This window comes from Rhinopithecus bieti, unplaced genomic scaffold (genome assembly GCF_001698545.2).
Source record: "Rhinopithecus bieti isolate Rb0 unplaced genomic scaffold, ASM169854v2 scaffold_51732, whole genome shotgun sequence".
Lineage (NCBI taxonomy): Eukaryota > Metazoa > Chordata > Mammalia > Primates > Cercopithecidae > Rhinopithecus > Rhinopithecus bieti.
Window position 1 is genome coordinate 537,218 of NW_016821090.1, and position 23,597 is coordinate 560,814.

Below are 23,597 nucleotides of genomic sequence, written 5' to 3' on the forward strand. Positions count from 1 at the left end.
CTTAGCATTTTAGTCTCCCATCTCCCCAAAGTCCCAGAATTCATCAAAATGCCTTCATGCATTGGTGAAGAATTTGAATTCTCAGCTCTGAAAAAGCTACTGTGGTGAACGAAGTTGCTTTGAGCTTTTCTCTCCTTGGGAGTCACGACCTCTTCACTAATTGCCTCAACTGTGCTCCACTGTCTTCAAGAAAATAACTTCGGTATTTTACTTTATTTGATTTCTTGGATTATTCCTGAAATTCCATCCTATGAAGATGCAGAAGCTAATGCAATTTTTAATGTTTCAATGGTGCAATAAATTCTTATAGTCTTGAAATTAATGGAATTAACAGGAGAAAGGTAACTTCCTCCCCAACGTATAAAGATTAGTTCCCTTTTATAAATTTATATTACAATGTAAATATGTTATAGTACTGTTATCTGTACATTTTAAAGTACATCATCTAATCCCTGCTTACAGCAACCACACTCCATAACACCTTACTTTCACTGAATGCCTCAAGCTCTTTCTTGCCTTAGCACCAACACTTCTTCTCTCCCCTCCCTACCCATCTACTAATCCTTCAGGTCTTAAGTCTATTATCAGTTCTTTAGGAAAGTTTTCTCTGACTCCCATACTAGATAAGATCTACTTGGCCTTCTCTTTCAAAAGATAAGTCAGAGAACTCCTACACTACATGAGATCTACCTGACTTTCTCTTTTCTCCTCTTCTGAAAAGAATCACCTCTACGAGGGTGATTAAATAATCACTTGGGTAAATGGGTGCTGGTTGCTGATCTTCCCTCTTCCCCCCAGATTATAAGCTCCTAAGCTCCACAAGGACAAGGACTGTGCATGCTTTTATTATTTTCCACTCTTTGATCCATAGCGATAGCCAACACATAGAATATAGTCTCTAAATATGAAGTGGAAGAATAATGAAATATTCATAACATGTAGCTAACAGAACAGTGCATTACTTCAATTCTTGCTTCTGCTACTGTTTGCAGTGTTACTGTGAACAAACTACTTAACCTCTCTGAGGCTTATTTCTCTCACCTAAAATGTGGATAAGCCCTACCTACCTCATATAGCCATTATGAGACAAACTAGATAATTTATGCCAAATTAAAACAATATACAACATAATTAATATTGATTAATTAAGTAATTAATTAGTTGGGACAGCTCGCTCTGTTGCCCAGGCTGGAGTGCAGTGGCATCATCATGGTTCACTGCAGCCTTGATCTCCTGTTCGCAAGTGATCCTCCCAGCTCAGCCTTCCCAGTAGTTAGGACTATAGATGTGCACCACCACGCCCCGCCTAATTTTTGTATTTTTTGTAGAGACAGGGTTTCGCCATGTTGCCCAGGCTGGCCTCAAACTCCTAGGCTCAAGAAATCCACTTGCCTTGACCTCCCAAAATGTTGGGATTACAGGCATGAGTCACCATACTTGACCAATATTGATTAATGTATGAGATAAATATCCAACGTGTGAAGTGGAAACCATCTTCTAGGAATATTTTAAACATCGTCTTGTGGCTGCAAAATTCCTGCAAACTTCTGTTTTTCTGAGGGGTCTATCAAGTTGGCAATAATTGGAATGGTAACTATCAGGGATGCTAATCCTAGCAATACTTTTTTTTTCTTTTTTTTTTTCTTTTTTTCTTTTCTTTCTTCCTTTTTTTTTTTTTTTTTTTTTGAGACGGAGTCACACTCTGTCACCAGACTGGAGTGCAGTGGTGGGATCTCGTCTCACTGCAACCTCTGCCTCCCAGGTTCAAGTTCAAGTGATTCTCCTGCCTCACCCTCAAGAGTAGCTGGGATTACAGGTGCCTGCCACCAAGCCTGGCTAATTTTTTGTATTTTTAGTAGAGACGGAGTTTCACCATGTTGGCCAGGCTGGTCTTGAACTCCTGACCTCAGGTCATCCACCCGCCTTGACCTCCCAAAGTGCTGGGATTCCAAGCATGAGCCACCGCACCTGGCCACAATACTTTTCTGTGGCTTTCCTCATCCATGCCCCTGCTCCATTTGCTGGGACAAGTCACCATGTGTTATGGTAACATCACAGTTATTCCCAGGAGCAGAGGGTTCTTCCCGTCCCAAAACCTAGGACCCAAGCTATTTATGATAAAATTCCTTGCCAGGTGCCTGATAATAAAAGCACCTGTAGATATAGCTGCAAAACATTCAGCTAGCCCAGCACATAGAGCCAAGAGTATGTCTTCCTAGCCCTGCCCAGACCCATCCACGTAGTCTACGTTACTTGTTCTTGACTTGCCACCTGATATCTGGTTTTGGTTCTCTGCCTTACCTGACACACTTTGGCTCCCCACCAGCTCCCTGCCTCAGACTCAGCTCTCTTGATTGTTTCCCAGGCAAACCCATCTGCCTGACTTTAAAGCCTGATTTTCCCTTCTAGGAAATGTCTCTTCATGTCTCAGCTCCCCCATATATTCTTGCTACTTTCCTGTGACTACATCTCTACCTCAAGTTTTGGATTAACCTTCTCCCAATCAGAAAAGGTTTATTTGCATCTCAGGAGATTCTGCATGAACCACTGCTGTGCCAACCCTCTCCTTATGACCATCTAGCTCTCATAAAGAGTTCTGCTCTGCTCCTTTGTTACAAATCTATTACTGAGACTCCTTGGTGGTGCTGTTTACCTGCTCAGTATCTTCATAACCTATTTATTGTTCCTGTATTGTAACCTTGAGGTCAAGTTCCATGATCCCACCTACCTATGATCACTTGTCCTGAAATTGAGTCCTGATAGGTTTTCCAGATGCTGCCTTTTATGTCTGCCTGAACCCAGCATGTTTCCAACTTCCAAATTCCTTTTTTATTGCGCTCTGTCCACACTTAATCAGGATATTGCACAAGACTTTCAGATGATCTGCATTAGATTGCAACATCTCCATTCCGTCCCATGGACTATAGCTAAAATATTCATTCGGCTAAACCATGCACTGTCTCAATCTGCCTGCTGGGGGCAGACTCTCGCAACTCATCACTCAAGGTGCGGGGCTCTGACTCTAGCCTAGGTAATAGGTTGTTGTAAAAGTAATTGCGGTTTTTGCCATTGCTTTGAATGCTTTTGCAACAACCTAATAACAAAAAGAGAAAGAGGTTGCAGTGAGCCGAGATCACGCCACTGCACTCCGGCCTGGGTGACAGAGACTCCATCTTACAAAAAAAAAAAAAAAAAAAAAAAGACAGAGAGAGAGAAAGAAAAGAAGTTAGAAAGTTCTTCCTGCACGTTGTGCACATGTACCCTAGAACTTAAAGTATAATAAAAATAAAAAATAAATAAATAAATAATAAAAAACAAACAAACAATACACCTCTCTTCCTCTTTACTTTGCTTCTTTCTACAAGGCACTTACTCCCTTATTGTCCCCTCGAGGACCACTTCATCTCATGTAATGAGCACCCTGCTCCCAAGATAGCTCCCCAGCATCTAAAAGCCGAGCAAGAACTAGGATGGGGCCAAATGGAGGAAGACCATGAAGCAATAAACTCTCTCAAGATTCACAGATAGTAAGAAAGGCCAGAAAGCAATTGGGGCACAATTTTTTCCTAGTGGGGCAAAAAGATTATATATTTGTATAAAAAGTATTCCTTTGCGCCTGTAATCTCTGCACTTTGGGAGACCGAGGCGAGTGGATCCCGAGGTCAGGAGATCGAGACCATCCTGGCTAATTTGGTGAAACCCCGTCTCTACTAAAAATACAAAAAAAAAAAAAAAAATTAGCCGGGGGTGGGGGGGGGGGCCTGTAGTCCCAGCTACTTGGGAGGCTGAGGCAGAAGAATGGCATGAACCCGGAAGGCGGAGCTTGCAGTGAGCCGAGATCTCGCCATTGCACTCCAGCCTGGGCGACAGAGTATTCCTTTGCATATGGGATACTATTCTAGGGATTGATGGGAATTTGTAATTAGTTGACCTAAAATTTTCTCTTTACATTTCTTTCAGAGAGACACCTTATTCTCCATGTGCATAACTTGCTTGCAGCCATGACTACATCCAGTTCCCGATCAGCAGAGCTGGACAATCACCTCCCCACCTATGCAGGTGCATGGGGGATTGCTACCTATTCCTAATGGCCTGTTCTCTAATCCCTGAGAAGAGATGGGTATGCAGGATCAATAACATGATTTTATCAGTATTACATTAAAGAACTGTATTCTCCAAATCGAATTTGAAACATTAAAATCTGCAGATTATTCTCATTTGAGTTTTAATTTTAGCAGTGTCACATTTATCCTCCAAGGCATATTTCTTTTTACAGTGGTTTACTTCAATGGCAATTAATAGCAACATCAGTTCAATCAAAGTAAATATATTTGTTTGAACTTAGACTGTTAAATATTTCCTAGTCTATTAATTTATGTGTCTGTTAGAGTTGGATGCCCACAAAGAATGAAGGCAATTTTGAGCCTTTTCAGAAAATGGAAAGTTCAAAGCTTAATAACCTTGAAAGGAAATGTCTTCATTGCTAAAATATTGAACACATACAAAAAGAATAAATGCTGCTCAGAAATGCTTCCAATGCCTCACTTCAGAATATTAGCTTGCTATTTAGAACAGTCCCCAAGACTGTGGGAAAGCCAAGAGAAGGTCTGAGAGACACAGTGAGACGTGAAGCAGTGAGCCTGCCAAGCATGAGACAGACAAGCCTGAGAGACAAACACCACGGCCATAGCCGGGCCCTGGGACCCTGGAACAAGCAAGCCAGCACCCACAGTCACAACAAGTGCAACTGATGGCTTTGACGTGTGTTATATGCAGAACCTGCCAAGTGTGGTTAAAACAAACACTTGCAGGTAAGACCTATGCAGTCTCTGATCAAATGAAAAGCTCTGTTTTCCTGGATGCCAGCTTTAGATGATACATGTTTAGATTTCTTGATATTCAGGTTCAGGTTTTGAAATTTGTCCTGAGCTTTGGGACACAGGCACTTTGAAGAGAAAACAACGGAAGCTTCCAAAGTGTCCAGGATAGACTGTTTGAGACACACCTGTTGTTATTATTTAAAGATCCACCTCACACTTAATTTTGTAGAAAAATATATCATGTACCCTGCTCAGAATTTGGGACATGGTATGTGTCAAGTACTTCTGTCACGATGCAATGAATTCATGAAAGAAAGACTTTGAGAGATCAAGAAAGTGAGGGAGGAACAGAGAAAAGAGAAAGAAGGGGGAAAAACAAAGAAAAGGAATAAGAAAAAGAAAGAAGAGAAGAAGAAGGGAAAATAGGAGAGTAGGCTCTGAGGGTCCCAGCCAGTGATGCTGGTGTTATACTTAGGCATTGAACTGACCGTAATATTTTCCTGGGCTTCAGTCTTTCTTTATACCTAGAAATGATTCAAATGTCTCAGTTACTCTCTCAGTTGATTGTCCAATATACTTTTGCTAAGGAGTGCAGCTGATCCAGGAAAACCTGAAAGAAGGTAAGAGAGAGGTAGTTTCTGCTTCCACGGAGTCAATCCATTCCAAATACAAGAAACCAGGGAATTTTTTTTTAAATAACATTAACAACAGTTATTTGTTGATGCTACTTAGATATTTCACCTATATATCTTCATTGCGCTTTCTCTTCCCAAAATATTACCCCCACTCACACAGTCTTGCACATCTTTGAGGTATAAACACAGGCTACATTTTCTTTCAAGCCCTTCAGGCCCCCAGGACATTCTCAGCTGCTTTCTCAAAATGCTTTACAGGTGCCTCTCAGTCCTTCCTTTGTTGTCTTATTAATTTCTCTATTTTAATTATTTTATTCATTTGTGTACTTGTTTTTAACTTTGAATTTCTTTCAAAACTAGCATATAGTTTTTTAATAGTGGTCACGAGTTGTTAACTGAATGGGTGAAATAATGGTGAACAAGTGCCTTGACTGGATTAAACATTTTTTGGATATGGCCACATTTGGATCTAGACCAACAACTGACATCAGGATCCCAGAAATAAACTGCAAACCCAGAGCCAGCTCTCTCAGGGGGCAGGACTGCCTCTCTGGCTGACTGTGGACCTCCTTGTCCCACATGGGGATCCCCTCTTTACCTCTGCAATTGATCTTGGAAGGTCATCATGAAGTCTGGCCTCAAACTCTGATTTTCCCCTGCCCTTTATCATGTCTCTGCTTAAAATCCTCTTTGGTTCCTGTTAGAGAAAAGAATAAATTCTGAGTTCCTACCATGACATGTAAGCCCTTTGCAAACTGGCCTCAGCTTCTATTTCAAGGGACACCTCCTTTCTAACCCCCTTCCTTCTGCCTCGTCCTGTGACTCAGACTTACCTATCGTTCTTGGAATGTTCTCTTTCATACCCCCAGCTTGTTTCTTGTTTCTCTATGCCCCAAATGTACAGCTAAACAACTAGACTGAAGTCCAAATTACATCATCAATGATTTCATTTTTCTTTTTAAAAACTTTCCCTGGCATCCCATTGTCTATGGGAGCTGTGGAAACTGACATGTTAGCTGACCTGACATAGCGGGCCAGGTCTTGCTGGTATTTGTAGCTCTAAACAAGCCTCTCCCCTATTCTGGTGCACCAGGATTCTCCCATCCTGCCTGCATGATTCTCTTATGATTCTGGTCTGATCTCATCCCACACACAAGAGAGCTCCTCAGGTCTGCCTGAGGCCTGGCTGGTGGCTATTCCCTTGTATCTTACCAACCCCCTTCCCAAAGCTTTGCCCACAACCTTGCTTGGGTCTCAGCAGTCATTGTCCATGGCCTGAGGACTACGTCAATGTCAGAAGTGAGATACGGAAGTGGTTTTAGAGGCTGTTTCATAAGAAACCTATGGTAGAGCCAACATCAGAGACCAGCCTACAAAATGAGAGTCTTATACAATTTGTAGAACCCTGCAAAATGACATTAAATAATCCAAATGCTCATTAGTGTGTAAACCTTAGTCACCAGAACCCCTCCCCGTACCATTTTAAAACAGGCAAGCAAGTATAACCTACTTTGGGATTTCTCACTTCATTTATTAAACAAATGATATCACTCTAAGTGTCTATTGTACAGTAGGTAGCAAATATTCTGAAATGAATAAAACACGTCCCCGCATTTAAATCTCTTTCTGTTTGGTAGGAGAGAAAGAGGCGCATCAATTATTTACAGAAACACCTACAGATACATGAAAAATGCTGCAAGAATTCAGAAAGAGCAGTAGTTATTTAAGGGGTACTGGAGGATGAAGGCATCAAAATAAAGTAAAAGATGCTTGGGTACAGATACATAGCAGTTACTGGATCTTGAAGGATGCATTGAAGTTCTAGATGTAGACAGGAGGAAATAAAGCACTCCAGGGAAAGAGAAGATTCTGGGCAAAGGCTTGGATGCACATTCTGGGAATTACCAATAGTTTGATGTGCCTGGAACATCTGACACATGAGGAGAATGTGAGTGAGAATCTGTAGATGAGGGTTTCCATATATACGGCATGTTGCCACTCTAAGGATTTTCCATTTTATTCTGAAAATTATGAGGGATGCAGGGAATTGTAGAATACTGAATGACATCTTAATATTTCAGTTTTGAAAGCTTGTTTTGGCAACAGAATGGAGGGTTGGAGAAGGGTTATTCAAGTTAAAATATTATAAGGATTGGAGCAAGATGACACCCACCTAGGACAGCTTGCCCCCAAATTAAACAAAAATTGAAGAGTCTGGGCTCGGAAGAGAAAAGTACATGCTTCAGGTACCTTCATCCACATTCAACAATAAAAAAGCAAGGATGAGTCACTGGACATTTTAGGAGAGCTAATGCCACATTAGATGGATACCAAATTTCCCAGACAAAAGAACTAACAGATGGGTTGGTTTGCTAAGAAGGCAAAGTGGAAAAAAGTAACTTTAAATGTGCTCAGCGAGGAGAGAATGGTGTGAAGTAAGACTCAGAGTTGTTATTTTAATTAAAATGTACCAAACCACACAATCAATGAGCTTGTAAGAAGGTTAAGAAGACTCCTGCAGATAGAACCAAAAAAGGTCAAGAGATGGAAGATTTAAAAGAAAAGCTAAAAAACACCTAGAACAAAACTTAATAGAAGTTCCAACATCATCTGTTATTTTCCTGATCTTGACCATTGTATGTGGTTGTATAAGAGAATATCCTGTTCTTATAAAATATCACTGCATACCATATGGATAAACGCAGCATGCTTTCAATTTATTCTCAAATAGGTTCAAAAAAATTACAACATGTATATACAAAAGGGAAAACCAATGTGGAAAAGATTACAATTGGGGAATCTGGGTGAAGGTTATATTGGAGCTCTTTATATCATTCTTACAACACTGTAAATGTTTTGTGTAAAATTATTTCTAAATTTAAAATTATGAAAAATTACATAAAATAAACATACAGTTGGTCAACTCTTCATTGCCTACATTGCAACAACTGGGATTCAACCACATTAACTCTTAAAGAGATTATTACAGCAAGTCATTTTTTACTCCTATCTCCCCTATTCCCAACTCAGTAACCTAAGTAATCTTTCAGAATGTAAGTTAGAAGATGTCATTCTTCTTATCTCAATCCTCCAATGGCTTCTCACCTTTCTGAGAGTCAAATCAAGATTTGGAAATGGTGTGGAAGACTTTATAGAATGTGATCCCTCCTCCCCGCTCTCTGTCTTTGGTCTCACTTCCTACAGCCAAAATGCAGTGAAATACATTTTAAACCTACAATGCTCATGATCATACCAAATTAAAATACCCATTGGTTTACACAAGGTGGAAGTGAGGGAAATAAAAGAGAGAAATTGTATGTGAATATCTTAATATTTCTTGGTGGAGAGGAGGTTAAAGGTACTGTTTAGTGTAGAGAACAACAACAAAAAAAATGAATGTTACTTCTTTTTTTTTTTTTTTTTTTTGAGACGGAGTCTCGCTTTTCTGTGCCTGGGCTGGGAGTGCAGTGGCCGGATTCTCGCTCATGCAAGCTCCCGCTCCGGGTTCACGCATTCTCCTGGCTCAGCCCTCCCGAGTAGCTGGGACTACAGGCGCAACCTCGCCGACTCGTTTTTTGTATTTTTTTAGTAGAGACGGGGTTCACCGGGTTGAGCCGGATGGTCTCGTCTCCTGACCTCGGTGATCCTCCCGCCTCGGCCTCCAAAGTGCTGGGATTACAGGCTAGCACCCTCACCGGCCGAATGTGACTTCTTGACGAAAACTTAAGAGCAATCAATTAGTGAACCAAAGTTACATGTATGGCTTGCAAATTTTGAGAAGGAAAAAACAGAACACAGCAATAGCAGTAACAGAGGCAAGAAGGAAAAAAAAAAAAAGCAAACATGGTAAATAGACATATTTTAAGATAAAAGAATGAAAAGTCCAGACATCTGAATTCACACAATTTATAATTTGTTCCTTCTTCCACCTACAAAAGGAGAAATTTTGTCTATCACTCTGTGACTGTACTAAAAACCACTGAATTGTGGTTCACCAGCCATAAAGTTGTCCTTTGAAAAAAATGACTTTTATAGTTGGTGAATTATATTTCAGTAAAGCCATTGTGCAAAAACAGAGAGAAAGAAATTGCATATGAACTGAGCCTTGGTGATGAGGGAGGAGTGGGAGAAATATTGACAGAGAATCAATGCTGCCAGTGACTTCCTTCATTCACTCATATCGAGGGCAGAGTAGGAAGCTCCCCTGGTTAGAGGGCTAGGTGGATGCCGTGCCAGGAACCAGGAGCTCTGGGTGCCTCACCCTGCTCAAGATCACAGGCCTAGTCCCTCTGATGTGGCCGCTCATTCCTCCTCGCTCCCCACTCCATCCCTGGCTTCACTTCTTTCTGCTGCCCATTGAACAAATGGGACTGCAGATTCAGCTTCTTGATTCTTGACCACTCAATACAAGGAACCAGCCCTACCCAAGCCATGTGCTTCATAGCACTGATCACTGTCATCTCATTTTTTCTTTGTTATTCTTTATATTCATCCCTGCTTCCAAGAAGAAAAGATCCATGAGAATGGCCATGGTGTCTCCATCTCCAGGACAGAAGGAACCCTTGGACCAGGAATCGGAAGACAAAAATCACGAATTCTTAGTGTCAGAATGAAACCTAGAGATTATAGCATCCAGTGCACTCATTAAACTGAGGATGACATCGAGGCCCACACAGGGACCTTCAAAAGCTAGCAAGGCTTGTCACTGGCTAAATTCCAGGTTCTGTGTCTCAGTCTGGGACTATTCCCGTGACACAGCACTACTACAGGCAGACTCCAGAGGCCCAGCGAGACAGATGGCAGCTTCTAATCAACAGAACTATGCTTTAAGTCCAGCCCCATAGGCCCCACCTCAAGGACACCAGTTGGGAGCCAGGATAGATGTCCAGCCCCAGCTAGAAGAGGCATCACGGGTTGTTCTGAGAAAAGGTTGTCAGCAGACAAATGGCTTCCCTGCCTTTGAGCTCTCCTTAGAACGAATTATAGTTTGTTGTGTTTGCAGAAAACAAATAGGAGCAGTCACTTTAATCACTCACTCAGGGAAACTCAAGCAGCCGTTCATCCAAAATATATTGAAAAAAGATTCTGGGATGGCAGCTCCCACATTAAGGACCAGCTCAGTATAGCTAAAAAAACAAAACCAAAAAATCTGTCTGAAAATATCTGAAGCAGTGTGGGAAACAACAAAAGAGAAATATCCACTCTGAAGAAATCCACTGGAGAAGATTATAGGCCTAAGTAAAATATGAAAATATGAAAATTGCCCCTGCTTTGTCCGATATTCAAACTCTTCTCACAGTCCTCCTCCTCTGGTACATCCTATTATACCATTGAACGTTTGGGAACAAGGACTCTCCTTCGGGTTTTCTATGGTTCTTGTGTATTATTATGCGCTATATAAAAAAAAAAATAAAAAGAAAAAAACTACTATTTTTTAGGCAGTTTCAAGTAAAATTAGATGTGCAGCCTTACTCATCAAATACATCATTTTCCACCAAAGAACAGGCTTCTGGATTTGAGCTATCCATTCTCTCCTCACTTGAGGAGTTCACCATGGCTGCTGACTCTCTAACAGGTGAGGATGCAAGTTCTGGTTACCTACAAGGGAAGTGGGAACTGAAACTCAGCAGCTTTGTGTCTGTGTAGAGTGAACCACACTGCTCCACAAGGCACTCAGGGTGCCCCTGCTGCCACCCGTGTTCTCCAAAATAAGGAACTGTCAGTAAGTTCTTTCCATTCCCAGCGAGAGCCTTGCATAGATCGATAGGTCTGCAGATATTGAAATGAGCTATGAATTCTGATCTTCTTGAATGTCCATCTCCTGACCAGAAATTTTGCTTCAAAGAAATCTTTCATTGTCCAGGGACTGTGCTTTATTCTCTGAAATTGTTAAATTTGGGGGACTATGTTCCTGGAATTCCTGAGTGTCCAGTGCTACCATGGCCTTCTTGTCACGTTCGACACACCATCTGGCCTACTTAATCCACCCAACCTCAAAAGACAGAGAAACATGTCTATAAGGACATGTAAGGGACGAGGCCTTCAGACAGGAAAAATGTGGTATTCAACAATGCTGGTAACTTTCTTGCCTCCAAGCCTCCTTATGGACCATGAAGCACTAAAATGTGATAGAGCAAGAACAGGACATCACTAAAGGAGGCTGCTTTTCACATCATCATTTCGCGGGATTCACTCTGTGCTTCACCCAGTATCATAGTTTCTTCCCTCCCTCACCATGTGCACTTCAGGCATTTCACTATCTTACTTGCTCGTCTTCCATGCCATTCACTTTTTTTTTTCTTCCTAGTAACTTCTAGGGTTTTATTTCTTTTTATTTTCTCAGTGTTTCTGGGATTGTTTTATATCAATAAAAAAAGAGGCAACTAAAAGTCAGTAAAGAAAAATTAGGCATTTCTGGACTCTTAGGCTGGGCACAGTGGCTCACACCTCTAATCCAGGCACTTTGGGAGGCCGAGGTGGGTGGATCTGCCACCACGCCCGGCTAATTTTTGTATTTTTAGGAGAGATAGGGTTTCACTATGTTGGCCAGGCTAGTCTTGAACTCCTGACCTCAAGCAATCTACCCTCTTCGGCCTCCTAGACTGCTGGGATTACAGGCATGAGCCACTGCGCTTGGCTTTTTTATTTTTTTTAGAGAGGGAACCTCACTATAGTGCTCAGGCTCCTGGCCTCAAGCTCCTGGCCTCAAGTCATCTTCCTGCCTCAACCTCCCGGCCTCAAGTCATCTTCCTGCCTCAACCTCCCAAGTAGCTGGAACTGCATATGCAAGCCACCATGCCTGACCTGTTTCTGTGCACTTTTATATGACAGCATAACATCTCATCAAGTGGATGTCTCCAAAGTGATTTAACCAAATTTTCAATGATGGCATGTTTCTAAATTATTAATGTTATAAATAACTCTGGGATAATCATTTTTGTGGATTTAGTGTTTTACGTATTTTAGATTTTCCCAAAAGGTGGTGTCCAATAAAAAAGTGGTCATATGACATGAAAGTATTTGTGGATATAGACTGATACTGCCAAGTTGCTTTATGTTGACAGACATGAAATATTTCCTTAAAGTCAAAAGTTTATTTCTGTTTTCTAACTTAAACTATTCCTGTCAAGAAGTTTTCCAATATGTTATCCAGATGACTTCAATGAACCATCAATCTTTATTCACTGTAGGTGAAGTACACTTGTAGGCAAAATTCTGAAATGAACAAGACAAAAAAGGCTGCAGAAAAAATTCATCCTTCAAGCAACGCATTGCCCCCTGAGACAGACACCATACTTTCAGGCCTCAACAGTCTAGGCCGACAGTGAGAGAAGACTCTCCCAGAAGTTCTAAAAATTGTGTCTCCACTTCACACCCAAAGAGAGACATGGAGATATTGTCGACCTTTGTCTTGGAGCCCAATATAATCTGCCAACAAGTTCGGCTGCCATGCCAACAGAAAATCTAGGGAGAACCAGGAATGGAAAATAGTTTTAGGACATGTTGGGCATGTTTATAAAGGGGATTTCATCTATAGAAGTAATCAACATCTATGGATGGAAAACACCACACCACCAAAGTGAAATCCGTTCAGAGAAGACCTTTCTTAAATCAAAGCTACTGAGACATTAACCAGGCCAGTCTGTCCAAGCTCACCCTTATTCTGTCTTTAGTCTCAGGTACCTCTAGGTTTATGCCTTTTCACCAATAATGGGCACACCTATTATAGTATAATGTATTGATAACTTTTGCCACCAGGTCCTGAGTGCCTCCTCAGTTCCTGGCACTAAGATGGAAATTTCTTATATGCTACTTATAATCCTCCCAAGAAATCTAGGACATGGGTACTTTTATTCCAAATATTAGTTGAAGAAATGAAACTCAGAAAAATTAAGCAGCTTTCCAGGTTCACTCAACCAACAAATGATAGCCCTGAAACTGGAGCCCCCGGCTGTTTGACTCGGAAGCCCAAAAGTTCTGCAGCACATCACAGGGTCACAGCAACATAGAAGTCCCTTTCCTACAAAAAAAGAGAAAAAGTGACATTTCTTCGCTGCTCCATCCCTGCTCTCCTTTGGAGCTGTGGATTCCCCTAGACAATCGGTCCTTGTTTTTCAAATGTATTGTTTGTGTCTCTATGACCAATTATCAGGGTATGGAAAAGTAATTAATTAGAATACTGGAAGAGGACTTGGAGAAGTAATTAAAACAGGCCTACTCGAGTTCTCTAAAGCCAATAAATGTTTGAAAAGCAGTTCATCAGATTGCAATGTAAGAACAAAACAAAATTGCACTAAAAATTTAATTCCCCAAATTTAATTTATCCCAGAGAGGGTTCTGAACCGTTTTCTTAATTTCTTTTCCTTTTTGAACTCTAAGTCCTTAACTCTCTGCTTTTGTTGAGATTGGAAACTATACTCAGAGACTGTTATGGTGCGCTCAACTCACATGCTCAGCACCAGGAAGGCCTAGCCCAAGGTGGGCCAGGGAAAGGCATCAGTGGGCATCAGGGTCTGGTATCTCTAAGTGCCTGCTGCCCTGTGCCCTGCGAACCCGGGATGAGTGCCGGGGGCAGGCCCTCTTTTGGAAGTGCCAGGCTTGAGTCACAGCATACCTTTTCTCTGCCTGCCTTCTGCCCAACTCCTGATTCACCTCCCAGGCCCTGTTGAGTCCCAAGCCTTACCTGAACCCCAACAATCTCCCCACACTCTGGAACCCTTTTCATTCATGTCGTGGCCCTGGCAGTAGTTTAGATGTTCATCTTTGACCAGTGACCCTCCAAGACTAGTCACCCCTTCAGAGGCTGGTTCCAGCCTGACCCTGACACTCTCTGGGGGCTGCTTTCCCCATTATTCCTGCTGCTCCCTGTTTCCAAGGGCTGCCCTGGCTCCCCGATCCTTGCCTTATTTCTAATGGGATCTCTGAAAGGATTCAAGCTCCGCCTCACACTCTCATTCCCTAATCTCTTCCAATAAGCTCATTCCCTGCTGTATCTCATAGGATTTGAAGGAATGTTTTTCAAAAAAAAATTCCTGACCAGGTGGAGAATCACTAATTTCACTCATTTCCTCAGTTTTTCGTCTAATTCTCAGCCCCTTTTCTGGTTTTCTACTCAGCTGCCTATGAACTGTACATTCTAAATATGGCCAAGGCGAACTCTAAGGTTAGACAGTTTAGTCCCTTATGACAATGACTCATAATTCACAGACGTGTGTGGCAAAGGTGAGTGTCAATATTTTTGAGGAAAGAAACTAAGTTGCTAGAATCATTTTGATCCTCCATATAAGATGGGAGAGGACCCATCTGTTAATTAGAAGAAGTTAAAAAGTTTATAACTAGTAAGAGTGATTAGAAGCCCTAAATTCAGCAAATGTTCAGCAAAGTATTTAGTGTTTACTAGGTATCTAGCATCATGCTAGAGATGAACTAAATAGTCACTCTCACCACCCTCATGGAGACTATAGTCTAGTGAGGAAGATGGTCAATTCATATGCAAATTAACAAATAGATTTACAGTTAGACATTGTATAAGTGCTATAAAGAAGTTACTAACCATCAATGCTGGCTGAAGGAAGAAGAGATGCAGATATCCAAGCATTATCAGGAAACTTCTTGCCAAATTGAAAACTTGCAAGATACAAAAACTCATCACTGAATCTGATGGTCAGACAAGATGACTTATCTTGAGAGTGTATGATTTGGCAAAGTCCTGGCTTTTGCAGTCATATCTTACCACCTCTCATAGCTCACACAGACTTCCACCTTAGACTCAATCAATGCAACTGTCTTGTGATAGTGCCGGTTACCAAGCAGCCAAAGGCATTTCTTTCTGGGCCCAACCTTTGATTCTGACATGGCAGAACCAACCAGAACTGTGTGGACATTTTGAAGTATAAATTGGCCATCCTCCACATCACAGCTTTCCCAGGTCACAGGAGAAAGTTGAAATCGTCTGGTGAAACTCTTCACGCACAGGCAAGAAAGCTTGTTCTTCTTGCCTCCATAATGCCCTCCAACCCTATCCCCCATCCTCCAACACACACACACACACACACACACACACACACACACACACACACAACTTACCAGGGAAGCCTAAAATACAAATGTATTACAAATGTGAGCCCTGCTTAAGATACTGCATCTTCAGTTCTATTCGCTGGTGTGCATTCAAAGCTTAACAGAAGCCCTTGGTTAAGGTTCAGTGAGCCAGGGAGCTCTACATAGGCTCTATCACCCTTGTGATCTCAGAAGTGCAATTGTTAAGTGGATGTAGACAGGGTTCTAGTACCAATTTATCTCTCATTTATGCTCAGGACAAATGTTGTTTCCTTTGCCAACCAGTGGCTTTTTCATACATCTCCATGAATGAGGGTAGCTCAATTTATCTTAAATCAAGCTCATCAGCAGAAATGACTTTCTAACCCACATTTTCTCTAAACCTTTTTTTCTTGAATCAATCCTTTCTTCCTTCCATCTTTCCTTCCTTCCTTCCTTTTTTAGAAACAGAGTCTCACTCTGTTTCCCAGGCTGGAGTGCAGTGGTTCAATCATAGTTCACTGTAGCCTCGAACTCCTAGGATCAAGCAGTCTTCCTGTCACAGCCTCTCAAGTAGCTTGAGTAGCTAGGACTACAGGCACACGCCACCATGCCTGCTAATTTTGTAGTTTTTGTACAGATGGAGACCTGTTATATTGCCCAGGTGGCCTTGAACGCCTGGCCTCAAGTGATCCTCTCACATCAGCCTCCCAAAGCACTGGAACTGCTTAATTTCTTTATAGCATTTATACAATGTCTAACTGTAAATCTGTGTGGTAATTTGCATATGAATTGACCATTTTCCTCACTATAGTCTCCATGAGGGTGGTAAGAGTGACTATTTAGTTCATCACTAGCATGATACTAGATACCTAGTAAACGCTAAATACTTTGCTGAACATTTGCTGAATTTAGGGCTTCTAATCACCCTTACTAGTTATAAACTTTTTAACAATTCTAACTTTCAATATAATTGACTTATTTCAGCCCAGAGAGAAGAAGGAATACTTTGCAAGGCTATTAGACCAGAAGATCCCCTTCCCGGTACATTTATCACACAATTATATTTAACAATTATATTTATGAGCAATGTAAACAATCATATTTAAGATATATGTGTTTGCCCAAGAGATGTATAAGGATTGTTCAGTAATGAAGGAGGGACACAAAGTAAAAGAAGAGCAGTCCTGCCCTCAAGGAGCTTATAATTTAGTGAAGGAGACAGATGCATGTTGTAGAAATTCATGAAGGTAAAATAAGATAGTGCATCAGGGCATTGTTGTGGGAGAACAAGCCAAACTGGGAGAAGGGGAAATCTGTGAAGGCTTCATTCAGGAAGCTGGTTTTGGAGTGACACTTGAAGATAGGAAGGATTCAGCACACAACAAGGAGGTGAGGGAAGAAAGAGGGGGCAGAAAATGTCAGGGATGGATAGCGTAAGCCAAAAAGGTAGGCACTGATGTTGAAACGTTTGTTAATGAACCAAGTGGTCTTCTCCATTATGGTCTGAAATGTATCAATTAGCAAATACACAGCCTCCACCTAGACTTTGACTATCTACTCCTCCTTTTTCAGAGATGTCCTCAATCCTCTTAAACTTTGAGGGGAAGGGAGATTTCAATAAGAAATATACTTGCAATTCTCTTTTATTGGTTCAGTTTTAGGTCACAGGCCACCTACTTTAAATGTAGAAGCTTAGCTTTCCTTTTTGTAGGTCTGAAAACAGCTTTTTGTTCTTCTTCTTGCAAGCCCTCATGCATATTTTCTGAACCACATTCCCTCCTAGTGTCTATTATGTATTTAGGAAAAGAAGCAAATTTTCACCTTAGTAGAAGACACACATAATTAGCAAGGCCTATCTGTCCTCAGAGGCACCCATGGTTTGGACATGGCTTGGTTCTCTTTTGATCCTATCCATCATTGAAATTTGAGGCTCTTAGATGAAGGACCTCTCACCTATCTTCCTGAGGACCTTACATAGAGCTGAGCCCTTTTAAATGCTCACAATACCCTCAGCCCTTGGCAGGCACTTTATCCATCTCCAGTGTGTAAAGGAAAACCCTCCCTTTAATATTTAGAAACAGAATTTGAGTTGAAAGCTTAGCTGAAAGCTCAGGTACTTTGCGTCTTCTTTTAGAGCAAAAGAGATATAAGTAAACAAGTATAGTTGAAACTTTATTCAGAAATAGAAATTCTTAAGAAGGAATCATATAAGCTGACAGAAAATATACTTTGCAATACTCTGGTTTCTTAATAGGTAGTTGCCACTTTTATGTCACAGCATTTCAGGTTTTGATTATAGTTATTAATTTAGCTCCTCCCTCTTCATAACAAATTATAGGCAGCCTGGACAGGAACTATGTCTAATTCATGTCAGTTTCTCCCACTGTTCTTAGCAAGATTGCTCTCTAGATGCATCTTTGAAAGAATAAATGATGTTGTGGACAGCTGGGTTTGCCTGGCTCCCAGACTTCCATGTCTGTCTGCCTTCCTCAAAGCCTACCACTTCCATTTCAAGATCCACGTCATTCTGAAAAGTTGACTCTGTCTCAGCTCCAAGGATGGGATTCTTGACTTGGGCTATGTTAAATGGAGCAGTGCATTTCACCCCCGCTTGACCCCAGTCACAATTACTAGTTCAGGCTGCACATAAGGCTTATGGTGGTTTAATCAGAATGAATTTCAGGACTCGTTTCAGGAAGCGTGGACAAAGGCAAATTCTCTTGTTTTAGGTAGTGGAATGTGTGCATTGACGACCTACAAATGCTGCCACCATTTTGTTAACATAACAGAGGTCAGTATTTAAACTAATACTCACCTCTTGACGCTAATACCTGCTGGCCACAGACTTTTAGGGATCTGGTAGAAGAACTATGTTTTCATATGCAAGGAAACAAACAAAATTTCCTATCAAATTTTGAACCCACCAAAGCCTGATAACCAAAAAAGCTAAATTAGAGATCTATGCAGTTTGCAATATCAAAATGCCATTGTTTCTTCATCTGTAATATGGAACTAACATTGCAATAAACTATGTAAAGCACCCAGCATAAGATTGGATGCTGAACAACCACTCCATAAATATCATTTGTTTCCTTTTCTTTTCCTCCTCATCTAACGGGGTTTTCTTTTTAAGGAGGAAAAAAAAAAAACCACTATTTGAAGGAGAAAATAGACTGGGCACAGTGGTTCACATCAGTAATCCCTGCACTTTGGGAGACCGAGGTGGGAGGACTGCCTAAGGCCAGGAGTTCCAGACTGACCTGTGCAACATAGTGAGATCCTGTCTCTACAGAAATAAATTTTAAACAAGAATTGGACACATGTGGTGGCTCACATCTATAGTCCCAGATACTCAGGAGGCTGAGGCAGGAGAAGTGCTTGAGCCTAAGGAGTTCAAGGCTGCAGTGCGCTATGATCATGCCACTGCACTCCAGCCTGGGCAACAGAGTGAGACTCTGTCTCTAAAAAACAATAAAATAAGATAAATAATAAATAAAAACTTTAAAACCACTAACATATATCAATAGCCAACAATTCTTGTTAATAATAAATAAAACACTTTAAAACCACTAACATACATTAATAGCCAACAATTCTTACTATAACATGTTTTGCAGAATTCAGGATAAAGACAAATAATACCCAGAAAAGAAATGCCATTTTCTAACTTTCATGAAGATAAAACTAACCCAAATCAGAACTCATAGAGTTTTTTGAAATACCTAATGCTTGAGACACAGATGAATGGGAAGCCATTGCAAAGAACATAACAGCTTGCATCCTGTTTCCACACATCAAAGTAACTGCCATGGCGTAACAGTGCTTGCTACACAAATGGCATATGAAAACAACATGAAGAAAAATTAACATGATTTTTTTTGGACCATATCTTTACAGTGAAACATGTTCATTGGAAAGTGAGGACAATGGAAGGGAAGAAATTTCAATTTGCTTTCTTCAAGTTTATTTAGATAAATTGAAATTAGTTTGACTTCTTTTTGGGTTATCCTTTAACTTAAATTGTCCGAGAAGTTAGGTAAACAACCAATAGTAACAAGAGTCCCAAGTTATTCAAAAATCCTTTTATAAACCCAGCACTTTAGAACCTAGTGGGATGTATGGCTGAATAGTAACTATCCTCTGCCATCTTATTTCTATGTTATTGCAATGTGAAGAACACCCATGCTATTTTTATTCCCAACCTCTTCCAGAACTGTATAAATATAGTCCTTTAGGTCCAAGTTCACTGGTTAGTTCCAGCAGCAAAATTGTAGACTCTCACACCTTTGATTACCATGATTAAACATAGTAATTTAAATAAGAGAGGAGAAAAATATACTGAGTCTGCATCCCAGTCCCTGTAAATCTCTTCACTTCAAAGTATTAGTCCCTGCAGCTTTATAGAGGATAATAGTAACATGTGCCTTGCCACACTCACAGGCTCTCAAGAGAATAAAAAGAGATGGCACTAACACTTGCTACCCAAACATTCTTTACTACATCTCAGAGAAAAATTTAAAAACTCAAGTATATGGGTAAGAGGAGGGGAGATGATAAAAAAAAAAAAAAAAAAAAGATACGTGGAATATAGTAGAAAAACCATTGGCTTCGTAGCCAAACCAAACTGTATGAATTCTGATCTTATTACCATTTCATCCTTAAGCAATGTATTCAATCTTCCTGAGTTCAGTTTTGTTTACATAATGGGGATTACTGAATGAATACTACAGTGTTGTTGTAAAGTTTAAAGGAGATGACAAAGAGATACAAAGGAGTTAGTGTAGATTCTTCCATTAGAAGGTTCTCAATATGTGGCAACTAAAATTACACAGAATATTCGAGGAGAGAAATAACATCTCGGTCACGTAAATATATAACTGATGCGTATTCTGCAGAATGAACTGGAGGCTCTTTCACAGCAACTTTAAAGACAGGGTATCTTTAAAGTGGCAGAACAATTGCAGTTACAGAGTCTGAGAATTTTAATTGATTAACAACATTCAAGGCAGACAAGTATAGCTTTGGAAGCATGAGGAACACAGGAAAGAATTAGAAGAGTCTATACAGCAGAGGAGCAAAAGAATTCTGAACAACACCAGTCAGATTGGGATACATTGACTAAAGTGTTTTAAGAGTTTATTCACAGGAAAGCATTATAAATTAACATCAGGCCAGGCACAGTGGCTCACATCTGTAATTGCAGGACTTTGAGAGGCCAAGGTAGAAGGATTGCTTGAGCCCAGGAGTTTGAGACCAGCCTGGGTAACATAATAAGATCTCTAAGAAAATAAAAAATAACAATAAAAAAATTAGCGTCAGAACCTAATGGTATCTTATCTAAATTATCTTACATGTATTTAACTTAATTGATAACTCATGGTGTATATTTGTGTTAGGGACACTATTTGCCAATTCTTCATGCACTGCCTATAGGCCTATATGCACATTTCCTGACTTACAACTTTGCAGTTTCTCCCACTGTAGGAGCATAATGTATTTCTGCCCCTCTTGACCCTGTGTTTGGCCAAGTGACTTGCTTTGGCCCATAGACCAAAGTGGAAGTCACAATGTGCTAGCTTCCGGCTCTGGCATTAAGAGATGGTTTTTCTGTACATTCCCCTGTGCCTGTATCATTACCACGAGAAAAACATGCTTGGCTACCCCCTGGTTTTAAGAGGAGGATGAAGACACATGGAGCAGAGTGAAATCATCCAGGACAGCCCAGCTAGAGTCAGCAGACACCAGACATGGAAGCAGGACCAACCAAGCTCTGCAGAGCCACTGAACTCAGCCTTGACCAATTGGCTGACCCTTGGCCAATACACAGGTCCATAAGGATAAATGATTGCTCTTTTGTGCTATTGAGTCTTGGGATAAACTTATTGGGTGGCATTTTGTTAGCAGTAGCTAACTAAACACAATGTTCTTCAGAGGCATCTTATTTATCTTGTTTTAAAAATTACTGTCCCCATCTGCTCATGGATTGCCACCAGAAGGGCAGCCACTGTTTTCCATCTTTCAGATATCAGGTGTGCTTAAAAACAGAAGGTCTTTGATTCATGACCTGGTGTTCTTGACCTGAGGTATTACCTAGAGAAACAGGGGGGCAGGTTGTGTGAGGAGTAAATGGCAGTCTAGCATCAATGGCCCAAACAAAAGCAGTATTAAGTAGACAACATTGATCACTTTATTACCCTCCTTGTCTTTGTTTCTTTCATACTCTTTATTACTTGACCCGCCCAGCCCTCAGACATACACACCCTGAATCCCTTAATTCTTGGGTCCTCCTCCCTACACCATATATCACCAATTCAGGCGAGCCCAGGAGATACGGAGGTGAAAACATAACTGTTATCAAGGCAATCACAGGTGGGAATTTGATTGCTGCTCTCTTGCTGTGTACCAAAGGTCAGCCAGTTTCTCAGTATCCCAGGGATGCCCCCATCCACTCTCTCCACTTAGAACTTCTCTGTAGGGCAGATTCTATCTCCCTGGGATCTGCCTTTGAGATTTTCATATTTTTGGTTAATCAAGTAACAGGAGATGAGAAACTCAAATATCCAGGGAGAGTTACAAAGCTTCTAGCAACTTTAAAATCCTAAAGGTGCTTCTTGGACTTAGATTCCTGAATTGTTATGAAATGAAGATATCTCCCCTGACTTTGAGGGCATCTGTCATCTATTTTTACCATACAGACAGGACTGAGTTTTCTAAACCTCCGGCACTCTTGCTGTGACAAATTGAACCTGGAAGCCATTATTTGAGTGAATCAGTGTACTATTTTGACTGGAGTTTAAAACTTGCATCTCTGGCATAACCCAGGTATCCAGATCACTGCCTGTTCAAGAATGTCTAAACAGATCCAGTAAGGAAGTACTCACAGACAAGAGATGCATACAGGCAGAGGCTGGGGGATTTCAGAGAAAGGTTGCCTCCAGTTAGGAGACTCACATAAAGATATCTGGCAGTGTTTGCAACAGGCTTACATTGCAATCAGTGGCTTAAATTTGTCTGGAGAGGGAGGATCTTTCTTAAGGACTTGATTTTTAAAAGGAGGAGTTATCTTAAAGGAATGAACCTATGATGAAAATTGACAACCCCAGTAGATTTGGTGAGGCAGCCAAGCCTTCTCTATCTGTCACATCAGGTAGGAAACAACCTGGTCAACCCACAATTCACCTGCTCCTGCCCCATGACTTGATTTTTCCAGCACTTACTCCCATGTAGCGCAAAGTGAGTTCATCTGTACTTTAGCAGGGCTGTAGCCAAGAAGATGCTCCCATTGGCTGTTAATTAGGCAACACGTAGATGGATTAGTGCCACTAAATCAGTCAGTGCATTGGCAGCATCAGCATCACCAGGGCCCCACCCAGACCTATTGAATCAGAGTCTCTGGGGTGAGGCTCAGCAATTGGGTTTTAAGAAGGCCTCCAGATGATTCCTGGTCACATTAAATTCTGAGAACCATTGATTTAGATCACCTTGAGCAAGTCACCTTTCCAACCTTAGTGTATCTCTCTACAAAATGAAGAAATCAACTACAATGTTTTCAGTAGACCTCTGTAGCTCTATTACTCTGTGATTTTACTTTAAGTAATGTCAGTCTCTCCACTTGCTTTGTTTTCTTTTCTTTTTGATTCATTGATGTTGCAGAATATAAAGGAAGATTTTGAAAGCCAGATCACATGGTAAGCCCTCCCGTTCTCACCCAGAAGAATCTAAAACACTGTTAGTTACAATAATCACACTGAGTATTTAAGAAGATACAGAACTCTGATACTCAGGAGAGAAAAAATGACCTACTGTTATATAAATAAGTAAATAGCAATTAAAATTCTGTATGTAAAATAAAACTACCCTCCTATTACTTTCTAGCTCTGTCCAGAAATAATAACCATCAGAGTCGCAATAAGTGTCCCTGGCACTCAGACTGTAGGCATTTATTTAAATATCATTTCCCACCAGAAGTACCATTTACTTATACTTATTAAAGTGAGTACAACAATAAAACAACAAATGCAAGGTACAGATCTTATGTGGAACCCAATTCAATAAATCAACTGGAAAAATATGAGGCAATCAGGAAAATTTGAACAGTTAT

General features: G+C 40.8%; 1 protein-coding gene across 6 annotated transcripts in view; it reads right to left on the reverse strand.

The window, feature by feature from the left end:
• Positions 1-23,597, reverse strand: part of GPR141 (G protein-coupled receptor 141) — a 60,381-nt gene that overhangs the window by 8,577 nt on the left and 28,207 nt on the right. For 4 of the 6 annotated variants that reach the window (XM_017860175.1, XM_017860176.1, XM_017860178.1 and 1 more), the window contains 2 exons: positions 6,054-6,152; positions 5,309-5,430 (listed from right to left, as the gene is read on the reverse strand). The exons of the other annotated variants lie outside the window; for them this stretch is intronic. The gene's annotated coding sequence lies outside the window, so the exon portion shown is untranslated. The remainder of the gene's footprint in view (positions 1-5,308; positions 5,431-6,053; positions 6,153-23,597) is intronic. 6 annotated transcript variants of the gene reach the window in all.